The 17,494-nt window shown below is 42.3% G+C and overlaps 1 pseudogene; it reads left to right on the top strand.

The window, feature by feature from the left end:
• Positions 1–15,494, top strand: part of LOC133765286 (dimethyladenosine transferase 2, mitochondrial-like) — a 33,063-nt pseudogene extending 17,569 nt beyond the window's left edge.
• Positions 15,495–17,494: the final 2,000 nt, after the last annotated feature.

Raw genomic sequence — 17,494 nt, 5'->3', positions numbered from 1 at the left:
TTTTTTGACAGGCAGAGTGGATAGTGAGAGAGAGAGACAGAGAGAAAGGTCTTCCTTTTTGCCGTTGGTTCACCCTCCAATGGCCGCTGCGGCCGGCGCATCGTGCTGATCCAAAGCCAGGAGCCAGGTGCTTCTCCTGGTCTCCCATGCGGGTGCAGGGCCCAAGCACTTGGGCCATCCTCCACTGCACTCCCTGGCCACAGCAGAGAGCTGGCCTGGAAGAGGGGCAACCGGGACAGAATCTGGCGCCCTGACCGGGACTAGAACCCGGTGTGCCGGCGCCGCAAGGCGGAGGATTAGCCCGTTAAGCCACGACGCCAGCGCGAGAGAGTCTTTCATTTGCTAGTTCACTCCTCAGGTGGCTACAGTGGCTGGAGCTGCACTGATCCAAAGTCAAGAGCCAGGAGCTTCTTCTGGGTCTTCCACATGGGTGCAGGTGCCCAACCACTTGTGCCATCCTCTACTATTTTTCTAGGCCATAGCAAAGAGCTGGATTGAAAGTGGAGCAGCTGGGACTTGAACCAGTGCCCATATGGGATTCGGGCACTGTAAGTGGTAGCTTTACCTGTTACACCATAGCACCAGACCTTAGGCATCAGTTCTCAATGGTAATATTAGACACATGATGAAAAACAGCAAAGAAACCCAACTATCATCACAGATGTCTAGTCACCACAAATTTCTAAGTAATGCAGTTCAAATTTTTACTGAAACAACTTAGTGATTTTAGACTAAGAAATTTTAATAAGGAAAGCTAGTATGGAATTCCACTTTGCAGCTGCCTTTTCAAGGGATTGGGAGTCTAGGTATATGATTGGATTGCTGTTCCCAGTAGCTTTATAAGTGCCCTATACCATGTTCAAGCAAGTTCAGGACCACAGGTAGGTCACTTGTAGAAGTACATGTGCACAGAATTCTAACTAGGTTGGACATAGTTGTAGATACTCATGAAGTGACGCCTGTCTTTCTTGGACATGATACTATGGATTCTGTAAAAACAAAAGACAGATGGGGATGGGAAAACGGCACATTAAGGAAGGGCACGCTTCGCAGGGCTGTGGAGAAACAACAAGAAGTGTAGGAGGTATACACTCGGTGGAGAAAAGACAGAAAACCACCCAGGAAGCCCCACGGAGGGAGGGGAACCAGCTTAAACTGGAGTGTTGAGTGTTAGCGCCCACACAGAGAGCTGAGAGAGCCAGAGCCACGGACAGCCAGACCGCGGGGCATTTTTCAGATGGGGGGAGGGGGCAGGTGGAGGGCAGCAATCCCATGAGAGCATATCATGGGTCTGATTGAGAACCCGGGGAGCCAGCAGTTGCTGGAAGTCGCCAGAGTTCCACGTGGAAGAGGAGAGAGGCTACTGATTCAAACCAATCTCTCCAAGACAAAACCCATGACCCTGTTGAGAAGGGATAGTTGCCAATTTTGAATCAGGACTGCAGCTAGGAAAGCTTGCAGGCACGCACATAACAGCACAGGGAGACTGGGTGCCTGAACGCAGTGCTGGCAGCATCGGTGGGCAGGTGTCAAGCCAGTCACTGTGGTATGTGACACAGAGCTAGGAACGGAGGGAGTGGCCCACAGCCCTCGCTGTCTCAGAGATTGATTAGGAAGTGGGAGAGCAACTACCAGAAACAAGTGGGCCCCACCACCAGCAGTGTCTGGCCTAACCTTAGGGGCTGAGACCTGTGGGCCTAGGTGGCTACGTGAAAAGCTGCAGGGAGTAGCTGGAATCATTACCCTGGAAACTTGCTCTGCCCAAGAGCATTGACCAGAACCCCCAGGCCACACCCACCTCACACCTCTTGGTATTCACTGAAAGGGCAGACATTCCAGGAAGCCACAGAAACATAGCCCATCCCCCCAAAAAAGTAAACAGAAGAAAAACTTAAAAATCAATTCCAAAAATGCCAATAAATAAGAGTTGAAATTCGGGCCAGTGCTGTAGTTCACTTGGCTAATCCTCCGCCTGAGGTGCCAGCACCCCGGGTTCTAGTCACAGTTGGGGCACTGGCTCTGTCCTGGTTGCTCCTCTTCCAATCCATCTCTCTGCTGTGGCCCAGAAAGGCAGTAGAGGATGGCCCAAGTGCTTGGGTCTTTTCTTTTTTTCTTTTTTGACAGGCAGAGTGGGCAGTGAAAGAGAGACAGAGAGACAGAGAAAGGTCTTTGCACCCGCTTGGGAGATCGGGAGGAAGCATTTGGCTCCTGGCTTCGGATTGGCCCAGCGTCAGTCGTGGTGGCCATTAGGGGAGTGAACCAACATAAGGAAGACCTTTCTCTCTGTCTTTCTCTCACTGTCTCTAACTCTCTCTCTGTCTTTCTCTCTCACTGTCTAACTGCCTGTCAAAAAAAAAAAAAAAGGAATTGAAATTCAAATAGCAAAAATAAGGAAGTCACCATGAACCCCCAAGAGGAACAGAACATTTCAATATTAGAATGTGAAGATGAAGAAGTCAAGGACATGCCAGAAATGGAATTTAGAAAATTAATCGTAGTATTATTAAAAAAAATCAGAAGTAAATCCACAAACTAAAGAAAAGTGTACAAGACATGAACAAAAAGGCATTCTGGTTGGGCTGAAAAGACCACAAAGAACATTTCAGGCATGGAAAGCCAATACACTGTGGCAAAAAGTGTCCTACATGAAAGACTCTGTGGGTGAGACCCCAGCGGAAAGAAGTGGCCCTCACAGAAGGATGTACTTATCTCTAAAGAGAGGAGAGAACTTCCACTTTGCTTATGGCCTTGTCCAAATACTGAAGGAGTTTGTGGATTCAAATTCTTCCATAACTTAGGCAGCTCATGTCAAGAGCCTTGGGTGGTCACTGATATTTTACAAAAAAGTGTTAATTGTGACATTAACAGCAGGAGTTTCTGGGCACTAACTTCCCATGCAGGACCTCTGTCCTCAAAGAGTTGTATTATGAGAATTAACAGCAAAACTTGTTCTCAAAGATTTACTTCATTTTAGTGCATTCAGTGGAGGATATTCTTACGTCTCAAGTTTTAGATAAGCCTAAGTGCCCAACTCCATTGCTTGTTTCCTTAGGTGCTTCTTCAATTAATGATAAAGCTTGTTCTCAAAGCAAAAAGTATATTTTTTGCAAAACTTAAAAGAAAAATAAGAAAGGAAGAAGGAGGAAGGGTGAGAATGAAAGAGGGAGGGGATGGGTGGGAAGTGTCATTATTTTGTTAAAACTATATGTATAAAATATATGAAATTTGTTCCATTTGTATAAATAAAAAAATTAATAAAAAAGCACAAAAGGCAAAACATTTGGTGTCATGTACTATGATATGGTCAAATCACTAGGTAAGAAATGTATTTTAATTTTATTTACTTATCTATTTATATTAAGAATACCAACTACTACTAAAATAAGCTCCCTGAGGATTCCAATACAATCCCATCAAGGTGGCATGTACCAATGCCATCTCACTAGTCCAGGTGATCAATTTCAGTTCACAATGGATCACACTGATAGATCTAAGAGTCAAAGAGATCACACAAACAAGACTAATGTCTGCTAATACTAACTGATAAAATCAAAAAGGGAGAGAAGGATCCAACATGGGAAGGGGGAGACACAGCAGACTCATAGAATGGCAGATGTTCTAAATAGCACTCTGGCCTCAGAATCAGCCCTTAAGGCATTTGGATCTGGCTCAAGAGCCTATGAGAGTATTTTAGGCATGGAAAGCCAAGACACTCTGGAAAAAAAAAGAAGAAGAAGAAGAAGAAGACCTAAATGAAGGATCTCAGCGAGTGTGATCTCAGTGGAAAGAATGGGGCCATCAAGGTAGGAGGTACCTTGCTCTAAAGGGAGGAGAGAACTTCCACTTTGACTATGACCCTATTGGAATAAGATCAAAGTCAGCAAACCCTAAAGGCTTCCATAGTCTCGGCAACTCATGACTAGAGCCTAGGGAGATTACTGACGCCATAAACAAGAGTGTTAAATTGTTAAATCAACATCAAGAGTCACTGTGTACTTACTTCTCATGTGGGATCTGTCCTTAATGGGTTGTCCAATGAGAAGTAATGATATAGCTAGTACTGAAACAGTATTTTTACACTTTGTGGTTATGTGTGGGTGCAAACTGATGAAATCTTTACTTAGTATATACTGAATCGATCTTCTGTATATAAAGATAATTGAAAATGAAAAAAGAACCTTGGTGTTAAATTGGAGATTACATGGAAAATTGATCAATCTTTTTAAAAGAATATCATGCAGGATCTCTGTCATTAATGTGCTGTACACTGTTACTTATGCTATAGCTAGTACTCAATTGAAAGGGTAAAATCACTTTTTTACAAGTATCTATTTGGAGGCCAGCATTGTGGTACAATGGGTTAAGTTGTCACCTTTAATGCTGGTATCACATATGATGCACCATTTCTAGTCCCAGCTGTTCCACTTTTGACCCAGATCACTGCTAATGTGCCTGGGAAGGTAGCAGAAGATGGCCCAGGTACTTAGGAACCTGCACCCATGTAGGAGAACTGGTTGGAGTTCCTGGCTCTGGCTTTGGCCTGGCCATTTTGGGCATTTCTGGAGTGAACCAGAGGATGGATTCTCCTCTCTCTCTCTCTCTCTCTCTCTCTCTCTCTCCCCCCATCTGCTCTCTCATTTTCATTGTAGCTCTACCTTTCAAATAAGTAAATAAATCTTTTTTAAAAAGAATTTATTTGAGAAGCAGAGAGATGAACAGAAAAATAGAGAGCAAGTGAGCTCCCATCTGCTAGTTCATTCCCCAGATGTCCACAGTGGCAAGGCTGGAGCCAAGATCCGGGAACTCCATCCAGATCTCTCGTGTGGGTGGCTTGGACACAACTACTTGAGCCATCACTGCTGCCTGCCGGGGTGCACATCAGCAGAAAGCTGGAATCAGTAGCTGGAACCAGGAATTGAACCAAGGTACTCCAGTAGGAGAGGAGGGCCCCATAACCACTAGGCTAAACGCTACCCTTTTTAAAAAATTGATTTATTCATTTGAGAAGCAGAGAGACAGAGGTAAAGTCATTTTAATTAAATTTGTAGAGTTTTCCTCTTTAAACTAATAGTTCTTATGGGTCAAGAATAAAATGTCTAGTATCTTGTACTTTGTCTCATAAGTCAGCATGGCCTGGTTTGAGGAAGCAATGATGTATTATTAAACAAGCAATTCTGATTGGAGTATATATATATATATATATATAAAATTTTGACAGGCAGAGTGGACAGTGAGAGAGAGAGACAGAGAGAAAGGTCTTCCTTGTTGCCGTTGGTTCACCCTCCAAGGGCTGGCGCGGCCGGCACACTGCAGCCAGCGCACTGCACTGATCCGAAGCCAGGAGCCAGGTGCTTCCTCCTGGTCTCCCGTGGGGTGCAGGGCCCAAGCACTTGAGCCATCCTCCACTGCACTCCCGGGCCACAGCAGAGAGCTGGCCTGGAAGGGGGGCAACCAGAACAGAATCCGGCGCCCCGACCAGGACTAGAACCTGGTGTGCCGGCACTGCTATGGAATATATTTTCTTTTAACAGCTTTAAATTACCTAGTATTTCTTTTTAGTTATTCATTTCTTGGAGAAACTTATTTTAGGGACTAGTTTGAAAATTTAGTATCTGGTAGCTTTGGGATCCGCAAGGAGAGAAGGCCCACACTTCCAGGAATGGAGAGTCCCTACCTGCACTTCTGGGAACCAAAAGTCCTTGTCAAGGTCCCCGTGGGTGCCTAAAGGTCAACCAATGAGGATCAGACCTATCTCGACCTTTAACCCCCATGCCCTGTATCTATAAAAGGAGCCCTCCCAACCTCTGACACGTGACTTCCCCAGTTCATGGCTCTGCTGGGACTGGTGAACCTCGCCAGGGAGCGGAATCTCAATAAAAACTTGTGAATTGGCCGGCGCCGCGGCTCAGTAGGCTAATCCTCCGCCTTGCGGCGCCGGCACACCGGGTTCTAGTCCCGGTCGGGGCACCGATCCTGTCCTGGTTGCCCCTCTTCCAGGCCAGCTCTCTGCTGTGGCCCGGGAGTGCAGTGGAGGATGGCCCAGGTGCTTGGGCCCTGCACCCCATGGGAGACCAGGAGAAGCACCTGGCTCCTGCCATCGGAACAGCGCGGTGAACCAACGGCAAAAAGGAAGACCTTTCTCTCTGTCTCTCTCTCTCACTATCCACTCTGCCTGTCAAAAAAAAAAAAAAAAAAACAAAAAAACAAAAAAACAAAACAAAAAAAAAAACCTTGTGAATTAATTGATTCATCAGACTGGGAAGATTTGTTACACACTGGATACCTTGCAGTACCTTTTTGTTTTTCATTTAAAGTTTACCCCTAATTTTTTTTTTTAAGTCTTATCAGAGTGATAGTGATTGTGATCTTTGTGTCTGTAGTCATGTACTATTTTAAAATAAGATTTATTTATTCATTATTTGAAAGGCAGAGTTACAGAGAGGCAGAGGAAAGAGAGAGAGAGAGAGAGAGAGAGAGAGAGAGTTCGTTCTTCCATCTGCTGGTTCATTTCTGCAGATGGCTACAATGGCCAGAGCTGGGCTGATCCAAAGCCAGGAGCCAGGAGCTTCTTCTGGGTCTCCCACGTGGGTTCAGGGGCCCAAGGACTTGAGCCATCTTCTGTTGCTTTCCCAGGCCTTAGCAGAGAGCTGGATCGGAAGTGGAGCAGCTGGGACTTGAACTGGAACCCATATGGGATGCCGACAACTGTAGGCAGAGCTTTACCCACTACACCACAGTGGTGGCCCAGCCCCTAAATTAAAAAAAAAATTATTTATTTTCATTTTATTTGAAAGGGAAGGAGGGAGAGAGAGAGGTTCCACCTGCTTGTTCATTCTCTAAATGCCTGGGACAGCCAGATCTGGACCAGGTTGAAGTACATTGGTGGCAGGGACTCAAGTGCCTCATCCATTATTTGCTGCTTCCCAAGGTGCACATTAGCAGGAAGCTGTATTGGAAGTGGAGGAGCAGGAACTAAAGTCAGCCACTACATACAGGGTGTGGGTATCTCAAGTAGCCACTTATACCATAGTACCAAGGCCTGTTTCCCCTTAAGTTGTAGTTCGCAGTATTATTAATGTTAAATTTACCTAGTCACAAAGTAAAATGCTTTTGTAATTTTGCTTTCTTTAATTAAATTGACTTTTATTATTTTCTTTAATTAAAAAACTAGAATTTGCTTTCAGGAACAAGTTATAAAAGGCTACAGAGCTTAATTTTGCTTCTTTTCTTTATTGACAGTAAATTCTCTGTTTGTTGATAGGTGTGCTTGTTAATGCTGAAATGGTCTCCATGCCTTTTAAGAAAATAGGCACATTAGTGAGATGCTGCCTTTTGATGTCAGTATTTCATAATTCAATATTTTTGCTAATTCCATTTATTTCAACAATCATATATTAAAAAGTTCCTTGGTTCCACAATTAAATAGTCTTCTAGTATTCCATAGCACAGTGGGGAAACTGTAGTTAATGATAACATATTATATATTGTAGAAAAAAACTGTAAGAAAGGAACTGGTAGACTCCAAACACAACGAAAAGATAAGGAAATGGAAAACTTAGTTGCCTGGATTGATTCATTTGCATTGCCTGTATGTGTTGAAGTATTGAACTGAATCCCATAAAAATGTACAAATATTACTGGTTAGTGAAAAAATTTTAAAAGTTAGAAAAAGAAGAGAAAGTTTACTTGGTTGCAGGTGCTTAGCTAGGATTGAGTAATATGAAGACAAGGGAGGATGATTCCTGACCTTGAGAAGTTCAGATACTTGGCTAGAGTTTGAACCTCCTAGTTTCAGTTGCATTTTGGAAATAAAAATGGAACGTCAATCATTCTGAGGACATATAAATGATAGATTTAAGATAAGAAATGGGTGATTTAATCATAATAGAAAGCAATATAGAGATGTGATTTGTTTTAAATATCCATCATTGTATTGAACTTTCACATGAATTTTCTATCTCTCCATATTACTGATGTTCTACAAAAGGCATGCATTGACCAAAAGATCACTTAATCCCAAATGCATTACAAAGACTGATTGATTTGGATATAACTTGGAATGTCTGAAAATCTAGTTCTCTTTTCTTTACCTAAAGATCCTTTCTATTTTACAGTACTTTGCAGTAAGAATAGTGTTAAAAATAGAAGTGGTATTCAAATCTCTTGAATTGGGCAGTGGTGAATTTTCATCCAAAGTTGAGTTACAAAGAAAGTGGTCAGTGATCAAGGATAGATATTGATCCCACATTCCTCAACCTTTATGAATTTATTATCTCCCAAAACTGTTCAGGATTTAAATCCTACACAGTATTGCCTTAGAACTTTGAAGAATATAAAATAGAGTACCTGAAAGAAGAAAACATCCAACCTTAATCATTACATTTTAAAGGAAAATAAAAGTAATAAAATTGAATTGGTGTAAATCTTCAAGGAGACATATATGTAAGGAATTCTTATGTTACTTCAATACAAAATAAGGAAATTTTAATGTTGCTCTCATGCAAAATAAAAAGGAGACAAAGGAAATGTTAAATCAAAATAAGGTACCTGAGAAAGCATGTGAGTATAAAAGACCTCTCTGCCTATCCAGTGATGAGTTTTCCTCACATCTTCATCTCTGCATTTGGCAGCACCATCTCCTTTTTCTTTCTGCTCCCTTGCTTTTTTTTCAATATTTTACTCATTTTTATCCCACCCTTTTGAAAATGTCATATTGCATCCACCTTTTCCTGGGGGCACTCCTCTGACCTCTGACTGTTCTGATAGGAACTAGACAAGTGATTGCCCATAGACTTTACTGGAAAGGGTCTTATTTAATGGGGTGTTTGCATAGTAGCTTGGAGAAAGGCAGATAGATGCCTGGCATGTTGGAGGAAAATCTGTGCCTGTGATGCAGGTCGGCTTCCTTGCCTCTGAGAGTCTGTGCTTTCCTAAGTTTCCAGGCGTCTTCTTTAAGAGAGACTCCTGGAAAGCCAGCTCTCTGCATTTTGTAATTGGAGAACTCTTGGGAAACTCATATTTGTCTCCCTGGTGGGAAGTCAGTAGCTGTAGAACCAAAAGCTCTGTTTCTGACTTTGAGTTTTGATACTCTGTAGTCTGGTCTGCCAGTGAGGACTTCAAATCATTTATTGCATTTCTTGCACTGATCTCCAGGCATGTGCCTAATTTGCCCTAAGGATTGTAGTTTTCTTACAACCACAGCCTAGCTCTGAAGCTCCTGATCTTGGTCATACTTGCATTGCTTGGCAAGGCTGTCTTTCTATCTTATTTGGATTTTCAGATCTCCCAAAGGGAACTTAGATTCTTCTATCATTATCACTAAGGGCATGGGCTATGATGTCAGACAGACTTGGGTTTTTGGACCAGATCTGCACTTTCTTCACTGTGTGACTGTGGCTAAATCTGTTTAACCTTAGCTTCCTTAGCCATAAAATGGGCATATCAACTCCAGTTTCACAGGAGCTGTTGAGGTAATTATATGGATACTCATATAAATTGCTTACCTTTGTATCTGACAATAGCAAGAACTCCATAAATTCTCTTTTTCTTTGTTTGCATGCATAGATACACATGCGTGCATGAATTTACCTATATGCATGTTGTTCTGATGCTGTTCCTTTTATTTCTATTTCTCTTTCCTAAAAGACCCGTGCTTCAGTTAACATTTTTCTGTGTATTCTGGTTGGTTGTTTTTGAGATTTAAGGAAACAAATCCCAATAGTATTTTGGTCCTACAAATTTCCCCAGATTGGAACTGTGTCCCTATTTTCTGCTTTGCAACTAGAGGTAAAGAAACACTTGAAAGAAATAGTACCATTTCTCCTGCCCAAATGCAACTTCTTTGAAACCATTAGCTATTTCTCCTAGTGTATGCTCAATATTTCTAAATTGCAGCTATTTTCTGAGATATCTGTTTAGACGTCACTAATATTGACTTGTCTGTAAGTAGTTGAGGACGTTTTTCAACTGCCCTCAGCTTTCCCTTTAAGCTCTACCACAGTTTCGAGTAAATAACTAATCAGTGTTGTCCTTATTGTAATGTGGATTTTCTTCAGTGATAGTAATATGCTATGACGATGTATTCTTTCTTAAACAATATATTTCCCCTGGAATTAATATATTCTAGAATGAAAAGCATCTTCTATTTAGTTTGCTTCCTTCTCAATGTATCTATTGAGAAGAAGCCTCCCAATAGCCCCACAAACATGGGAGTCCACTGAAACACCAACGGTCACCTCTTTATCTGCTGTAAGTCTCCCGAAAACATGCTGATAACTCTTGTTCACTGTTTCTTCTCCCTCACGCTGTCATTCCTGTACCTTAAAAACATTTCCTTAGTATTTGATATCATACATCTTTGGGAGGGACTACAGGAAGACAAGGCATGGTGGGCATGTCCAGCTGGCCCCAAGGGCTTGCCCTGCCTTGGGGACATTCAGTGAAGGTGACTGAGCTCCATGTGTGAGGTCTGGCACAGGTGACTGTCCTGCACCTGGTGCTGTTGGACCAAGACTTTGCTGCCTTAAACTGAAATTTATCCCATTATCTCCCATCTATCTGCTCTCTGATTATTTAGCACTATTTAGGCCAGTCAACCCTTTTACTAGTTTTCTTCTGCTGATCTAGACATATTGTCACAAATAGAATAGTTTCTTATAGTTCTGGAAGTCAGAAGTTTAAACTGGGTCAGCAGGGATCTAGGACAGAATCTGTTTCCTTGTCTTTCCGCCACTTTCAGGGCTTGGTTCATGGTTCCACATCTCTCTGACTTCTGCTTGTGTCACATCTCCTTCTCCAGCTCTGATCTTGTCTCTTCTCTTCCATCTTTGAAGTACTCTGGCAATCACACAGAGCCCACCTGGGTGATCCAGGGCAATCGCCTCCATCTCAAGATAATTCAATCACATCTGCAAAGAGCCCAGGCTTCTGGGACAGTGATGTGGACATTTTGGGGGGCTGTTATTCTTCCTGCCGCAGCCTTCGCTTTGATGACTGCAGTTTTGAGCAAATGCAGTATCTTCTTTAATACTTATTTTTGTTTCGCTTTTCATATTTGATGTGGCTCCCGGCTTCATTCCCGTTCTCAATGCCATCATCCATTTTTACTCCCTTTAGCCAATTTTTAAAGAACTGAACATAGATATGATCAGAACCACTTTGGAAGATTCAATAAGATGACATTTTACTGCTTTTGGATGCACCATTTCTATTAATATCAATAAAGAATTCATGTTTAGCTAAGATTGGTCTTTTCATCATCTATAATATCTTAATTTTTTTATGTAAACTACTTGTAAGTATAGTTTTTCTCATTCTATAATTCTGAAGCATTGTTAAATAAAAAAGATTCAATGAGATATACTTAGGCTGTATTCGGTTTTATTAGAAACTGGACAGTTGTTACACTTTGGTAAGTTAAACTGCCTCATTGTCTCCAGTTCTCCAGTGTGCTGGAGTCACATTTCAGATTTAAATAAAATTGGACTGGGCCCAATCTCAGGAATGAGAGGAGGGGCTGGCATTGTGACACAGCTGGTTCGGCCGCCACTGTGACACTGGCATCCTGTAGCATATGGTTGAGTCCTGGCTGCTCTCCTTTTGATCCAGCTACCTGCTAATGTACCTGGGGAAAGCAGTGGAAGATGGCCAAAGTGCTTGAGCCCCTGCCACTTAATTGGGGGACCCAGATGGAGTTCCTGGCTCTTGGCTTCAGGCCTGGACCAGCCTTGACAGTTGTGGCCATCTGGGGGAGTGAACCAGCAGATAGAAGCGCGCTCTCTCTCTCTCTCTCTCTTCACCCTTCCTCATCCCTCTGACTTTCAAATAAGTAAAATAAATATTTTAGAGAATAGAATATCCATTGGTTCACTCCCCATTTGGCCACAATGGCTGGAGCTGCGCCGATCCGAAGCCAGGAGCCAGGAGCCAGGAACCAGGAGCCTCTCTTCCAGGTCTCCCACACTGGGGAGGGGTGGAGAGAAAGAAAGGTCTTCCATCTGCTGGTTCACTCCCCAAATAGCTGCAAGGCTGGAGCTGAGCTGATCTGAAGCCAGGAGCCAGGAGCTTCTTCCAGACCACCTATGTGGGTGCAGAGACCCAAGTACTTGGACCATCTTCTGTTGCTTTCTCAGGCCATGGCAGAGAGCTGAATCAGAAGTGGAGCAGCCACTGGAATGGGTGAGCATATGAGATACCGGCAGGCAGAGGCTTAGCCCACTACACCACAGCATCAGCTCCCCTTTTAATGATTTTTAAATTGAGCGGTTAGGGGTGGGTGTTGTGGTGCAGTGGGTTCAGTTGCCTCTTGTGGACAATGCCCACATGCCACATCAGAGTGCTGGGTTTGAGGGCTGCCTCCATTTCCTATCCATTTCTTGCTAATCTGTATCTTGGGAGACAACAGATGATGGATCAAGCAGGTCCATCATCTGTGTGGGAGATTCAGATGGAGTTCATGGCTCGGGGCTTGTCTGGCTCAGCCTTGGCTGTTGCAGCCATTTAGGGAGTGAACCAGTAGATGGAAGAGCTCTCTCTCTGTGTTTCTCCTCCCCCGCACTCCCCCACACACTCTGTTGCTTTGTCTATCAAATATGAGTAAACTTAAAAAAAGATGAATTAATTGATTGAACAACAATTAATATTAAATAAATAAACAGAACAGGATATTTAAAGGGCAATTCCATAATCTTTATTTTGTGTTGGTACTAGGGCCTTGGTAAAAATGCTTTGTGAGCAAAAGTACAGTTACTTTGCTGCACAAGGATGGGAGCATTCTTCAGACACGTCAATGTGTCAATGTCAGGCGGGGCTGGAGATGGGCTTTGTTGTCAGCAGATTTGCTCTTTGGATATTTTTATGTTCCTGGTGCTTCTTTTCTTTCTAGTTTTTTTCTTAAAAACAAAATTACACATTTATAAATATTCCTCTCCTTTAAAAATAATCAGGTAAATTAAATAAAATAATTGTATTTGTTAGGGATCAGAAATCTTTTCTTTCATGCATTCTACTTCTCATGGATGAATTTGAGAATTCAGACTACTCTGTTGCAAAAAAGAAGTGAAGTGCAATTCTTGATTTTGATAAAACATTAAAGTTTTCGATATGACCTAATGAGTTATTTCAAGTACTTTATTGTTATTTAAATTGCTTTCAAATCTTAATATGTTAATATATAAAATATTAAAGAAAGATCCAAAATTTGATCCCTTCTTTTCTATGCAAGAGTCAACATTTGTAACATTTGTTTCACAAGTCCTAAGACTGAAACTGACATTTGCTATTTAATTCTGTAAGATTCTATAAAGTCCTTTATTCCATATAACTGCTCATATATGTTACTAGAAAAGTGGAATACCTATATATTCAAAAATTGTCCATATTTTAGGAAAACATTATTGTAAATTATCATTCACAAAATGAAGATTATCATGCTACTCTGAATTTCTAGGTACACAAATGATCTAGGGCAGCTGTGAGAGTTTCTCCCTACAGTACACTTTCTGCAGTTCCTAACATGCACATCTATCTGCGAAAGAACTGTGGGAGTCAGTGAACTCAAGGGGCTTCCATAGCCTAGACAGCTCATAGCAAGAGTCTCGGGTGATTGCTGACGTCATAAATAAGAATGCCAATTGTTAAATCAACAACGGGAGTCACTGGGTACATGCTCCCCACATAGGATCTCTGTCCTTAAAGTGCTTTACTATGAAACGTAAAAACACTACTAGTTGAACAGTACCCTATACCTTGTGCGGTTGTGTGAGTGCAGCCTGTTGAAATCCTTGCTTAGTATATATTAAGTTGATCTTCAGTATATGAAGGTAATTGAAAATGAAACTCGATAAAGGGTGGGATGGGAGAGGGAGAGGGGAGGGCCACGGGAGGGAGGGAGGTTGGGGGGGAGCCACAACAATACAAAAGTTGCACTTTGTAAATTCACATTTATGAAATAAAAATAAAAAAAAAAAAAAAAAAGAAAGAACTGTGGAAGGCAGTTGCTGGTGTTTACTTCCGCCAGGCCTGGTCTGCAGTGCAGAGATGTTGAACGTGGGATGCCTTTTATGGGGTTCACCAAAATAGTGACCTGGGTCATAAGAGGGGGCACCTTAGAGGGACGATATAGGTCCCAGCAGCGGGGTTTCCTTTGCCCTTGGTGTCTTCAGCCCTGGCTGGCATGGGTCGCTTTTGCATTTTGAGGACCCCGAACGACGGTGCGTGGAGACCTGCCTCGCCGTGGCTTGTCTGGTTCTTCCTCGCAGCTGTTGCCCTCTCCTGAGTTCGGGGATCGCCTTGGTGGGTGTGCAAGCACCGCTCGGAGCCTAAGCGTTACATAAGCCATCAGGGATTGGCTGAGACCTTGGTGCGGATCCTGCCGGGCAATCAAAAAGAGCCTTGCCCTCCCTTCCTAGAGTGCAATCCAGGTCCTGGAGTCCTGACTCAGGCGTTATTTGAAACTGGTGCCAAACTGGTTGCCCTTGAAAGGGACAGAAACTTCATTCCTCGTTTGAAGGTCTAGCTGTTGTTGGGGCTAAGAAAACAATATCCCGTAGTATGGCACTTTGGGATACTGAGTACTTCGAAGTAAAAGACACTGGAAGGCCCTGGAAGCAGCCTCAGAACTAAGATCTATTTGCCGTCTCCTGCCCTCCTCTCAGTCTCGTTCTCCCCTAAAGACATTGGCAGAAACCAGAATTCCTCCTTGCTGAGTCCTTAGGAAATAATCTGAATGCAAAACTAGAAGTAGTCCACCGTGACTTCTTTAGAATGGATCCTAGAAAGTGTGGCCTAGTAAGGCCACTCATGGTGGTTTCACATGTGCTTTTTCAGAATTTGGGAATAAAGGCACTTGCAGGTCTTCCCTTAAAAATAATTGGAAGCTTATCAATTAAAAATAACAGAAAGGCACTTTGGAAACTTTTATAAGACCTATATTCTTACACTTCTATATGTAGGCATGGACGAGTAGAAACAAATTGTTTGTTAGTGAAAAAGAATACCAGAAACTAATGGCAAATCCCAAAAATCCAAACTTGTATCAAGTATTCCGTGTGCTCTGGCAAGTAGATTGTGAGATTAAGGTGCTGCACGTGGAGCCTTGGTCACCATGTGATCTATATACCCCAAAATGAACACCTGGAAAAGCCAAAGAATAAGGATTCATTAGAATAAAACTCACAAAATATGTATTTTATTCGGATGACTCCTCATCGAAATTTATTGACTAACTCTGATGTATTTTTTCATATGATACAGCACTGTTTTGGGAAGTGCAATGCAAGCCCAATAGAACATTTAAGGTCATTGAGTCCAGTTGGTTCAATGGATATATTGATGCAAACAAGAAAAAATGAAAGAGTGAAAATAACTGACATGTATCCTCAAGACTTTAAATGCCTTTTTGAAACTATAGAGTTTTCCAAAGATTATACCCATAAATGGCTATATGATGACAGCATGGAGAACACATTTGGAGAAAACTAGACTGTCAAGACATTAGCTGGAGCAGTTTTTAATAGATGGAAAAGAACTGAGTTTGGAAACCTTACCTCCTTTCAGCAGAAAACTGTTCTTGAGTTGCACAGATTAGGCAGATCATTCTGTCAATTCCACTGGTTGATTCCACCACTCTGTTGGATAAAACAGTGACTGTTATTTTATTCACAACTGAATAAAATGAAAACTTCAGTTAGTTGTGGGTTTGATCAGATAGTTTGTTTTGTTTTAAATTTTTATCTATTGTAAACATGCTGGTAGTTGTGGGTATTACCAGCTGAAATTTACTTTTACAATTCCTTCTGTCTCAACACCTTACATTGTATTAATTTAAATATTCTACTTTGACTGTTTCTGCATTTTGCATCCTTCTGTGAGAAGAAGAGGGCAGGAGTTTATATATTCTTAGAAGACAAATTAAATTAATTTAAGAGGTTTATTTTACCTTTTAATCTCAGCTACTGCACTTCCAATCCAGCTCCCTGCTAATGTGCCTTGAAAAGCAGAGGAAGATGGGCCAAGTGTTTGGATCCCTGCATCCATGTGGGAGACTTGGAAGAAGCCCTTGCCTCTGACTTCAGCCTGGTCCAGCTCTGGCCATTTGGGGAGTGCACCAGTGGATAGAAGACCTCTGTCTGTCTCCATGTGTCTCTCCCTCTGTCACTCTGCTTTTCAAATAAAATTAAAAAAATCTTAAAAAACAAAAAGAATCTTGCTGGCGCCGAGGCTCAATAGGCTAATCCTCGGCCTGTGGTGCAGCACCCCAGGTTCTAGTCCTGGTCGGGGCGCCAGATTCTGTCCCGGTTGTCCCTCTTCCAGGCCAGCTCTCTGCTGTGGCCCAGGAGTGCAGTGGAGGATGGTCCAAGTGCTTGGGCCCTGCACCCCATGGGAGACCAGGAGAAGCACCTGGCTCCTGGCTTCGGATCAGCGCTGCGTCAGCCGCAGAAGCCACTGGGGGGTGAACAATGGAAAAGGAAGACCTTTCTCTCTGTCTCTCTCTCTCACTGTCTACTCTGCCTGTCAAAAACAAACAAACAAACAAACAAAGAATCTGAGCAAATGCAGTGAATTTAAAGGCATGTGTCACACACAGTGATCTTACTCTTTTTGCTAAGAACAGGAAAGGCTGTTTTTGTTGTAGTTCATCTGATGGGTTGAATTGTGTCCTCCTAGAAAGGCTGAATTTCTTACTCCCAGACTCTCAGGATGTAAACTTATTTTTAAGTAGGGTGTTTCCAAAAGCAATCAATTTAAAATGAGGTTTTTAGGGCGGTCCTTATTTCATTAGGATTAGTGTGCTTGTAAAAGGCAGTATTTGGTTAGAGACAGACTCACACTCACAGGGAAAATACCATGCGGATGTGAAGGCAGAGCTGGCGGTCTGTGGATGCTGCAAAGAGATGTGGAGCAGATTCTCCCTCACATCCCTCTGAAGGCAGCAGTCCTACCGACACCTTGATCTTGAACTTCTAGCTTCCAGGCTGTGAGCCAATGAATTGCTAAAGCTGCCCAGTTTGCAGTACATTATTCTGACAGCCCTTGCAAATGAATACAGAGCATCTGACTAAAATAAAGACTTTATTATTAGTTTCTTAACTCGTTGGTCTACTTATAACCTGAAATATGGTGGGAAGACATTTTATTTTGAGGAGAAAATTCTCTAGTATAAGTAAACTGTTTTTCAATTTAACACTTTGTTAGATAAGTTTTTTTTTTTTTTCGATTACCCAAATATTCTTTCATTGAGAAGATCGGGGAGATGAAGGTCTTAGGTTTATTCTTGGAAGTACTCTGCTTGTGGATCCACTGAACAGTTGTGAGTGTGGAACAGATCCAGAAACCGGAAATGAATACAGTGGGAAGACTGGGGCAGCACTAACTCTCACAGCCGCTTTATCCTAAAACTCAAACAAAACAAGCAAGCAAAAACCTCTCTAGACTTCACATATTTCCCTGTGCCTCATTGCATGGACAAACATTTTAAGAGTCATCTGCACACTTT

This window comes from Lepus europaeus, chromosome 8 (assembly GCF_033115175.1).
Source record: "Lepus europaeus isolate LE1 chromosome 8, mLepTim1.pri, whole genome shotgun sequence".
In the NCBI taxonomy this organism is placed as follows: Eukaryota; Metazoa; Chordata; class Mammalia; order Lagomorpha; family Leporidae; genus Lepus; species Lepus europaeus.
Note: the sequence above shows the minus strand (reverse complement) of the source record. Positions and strands in the feature narration are given on the sequence as shown.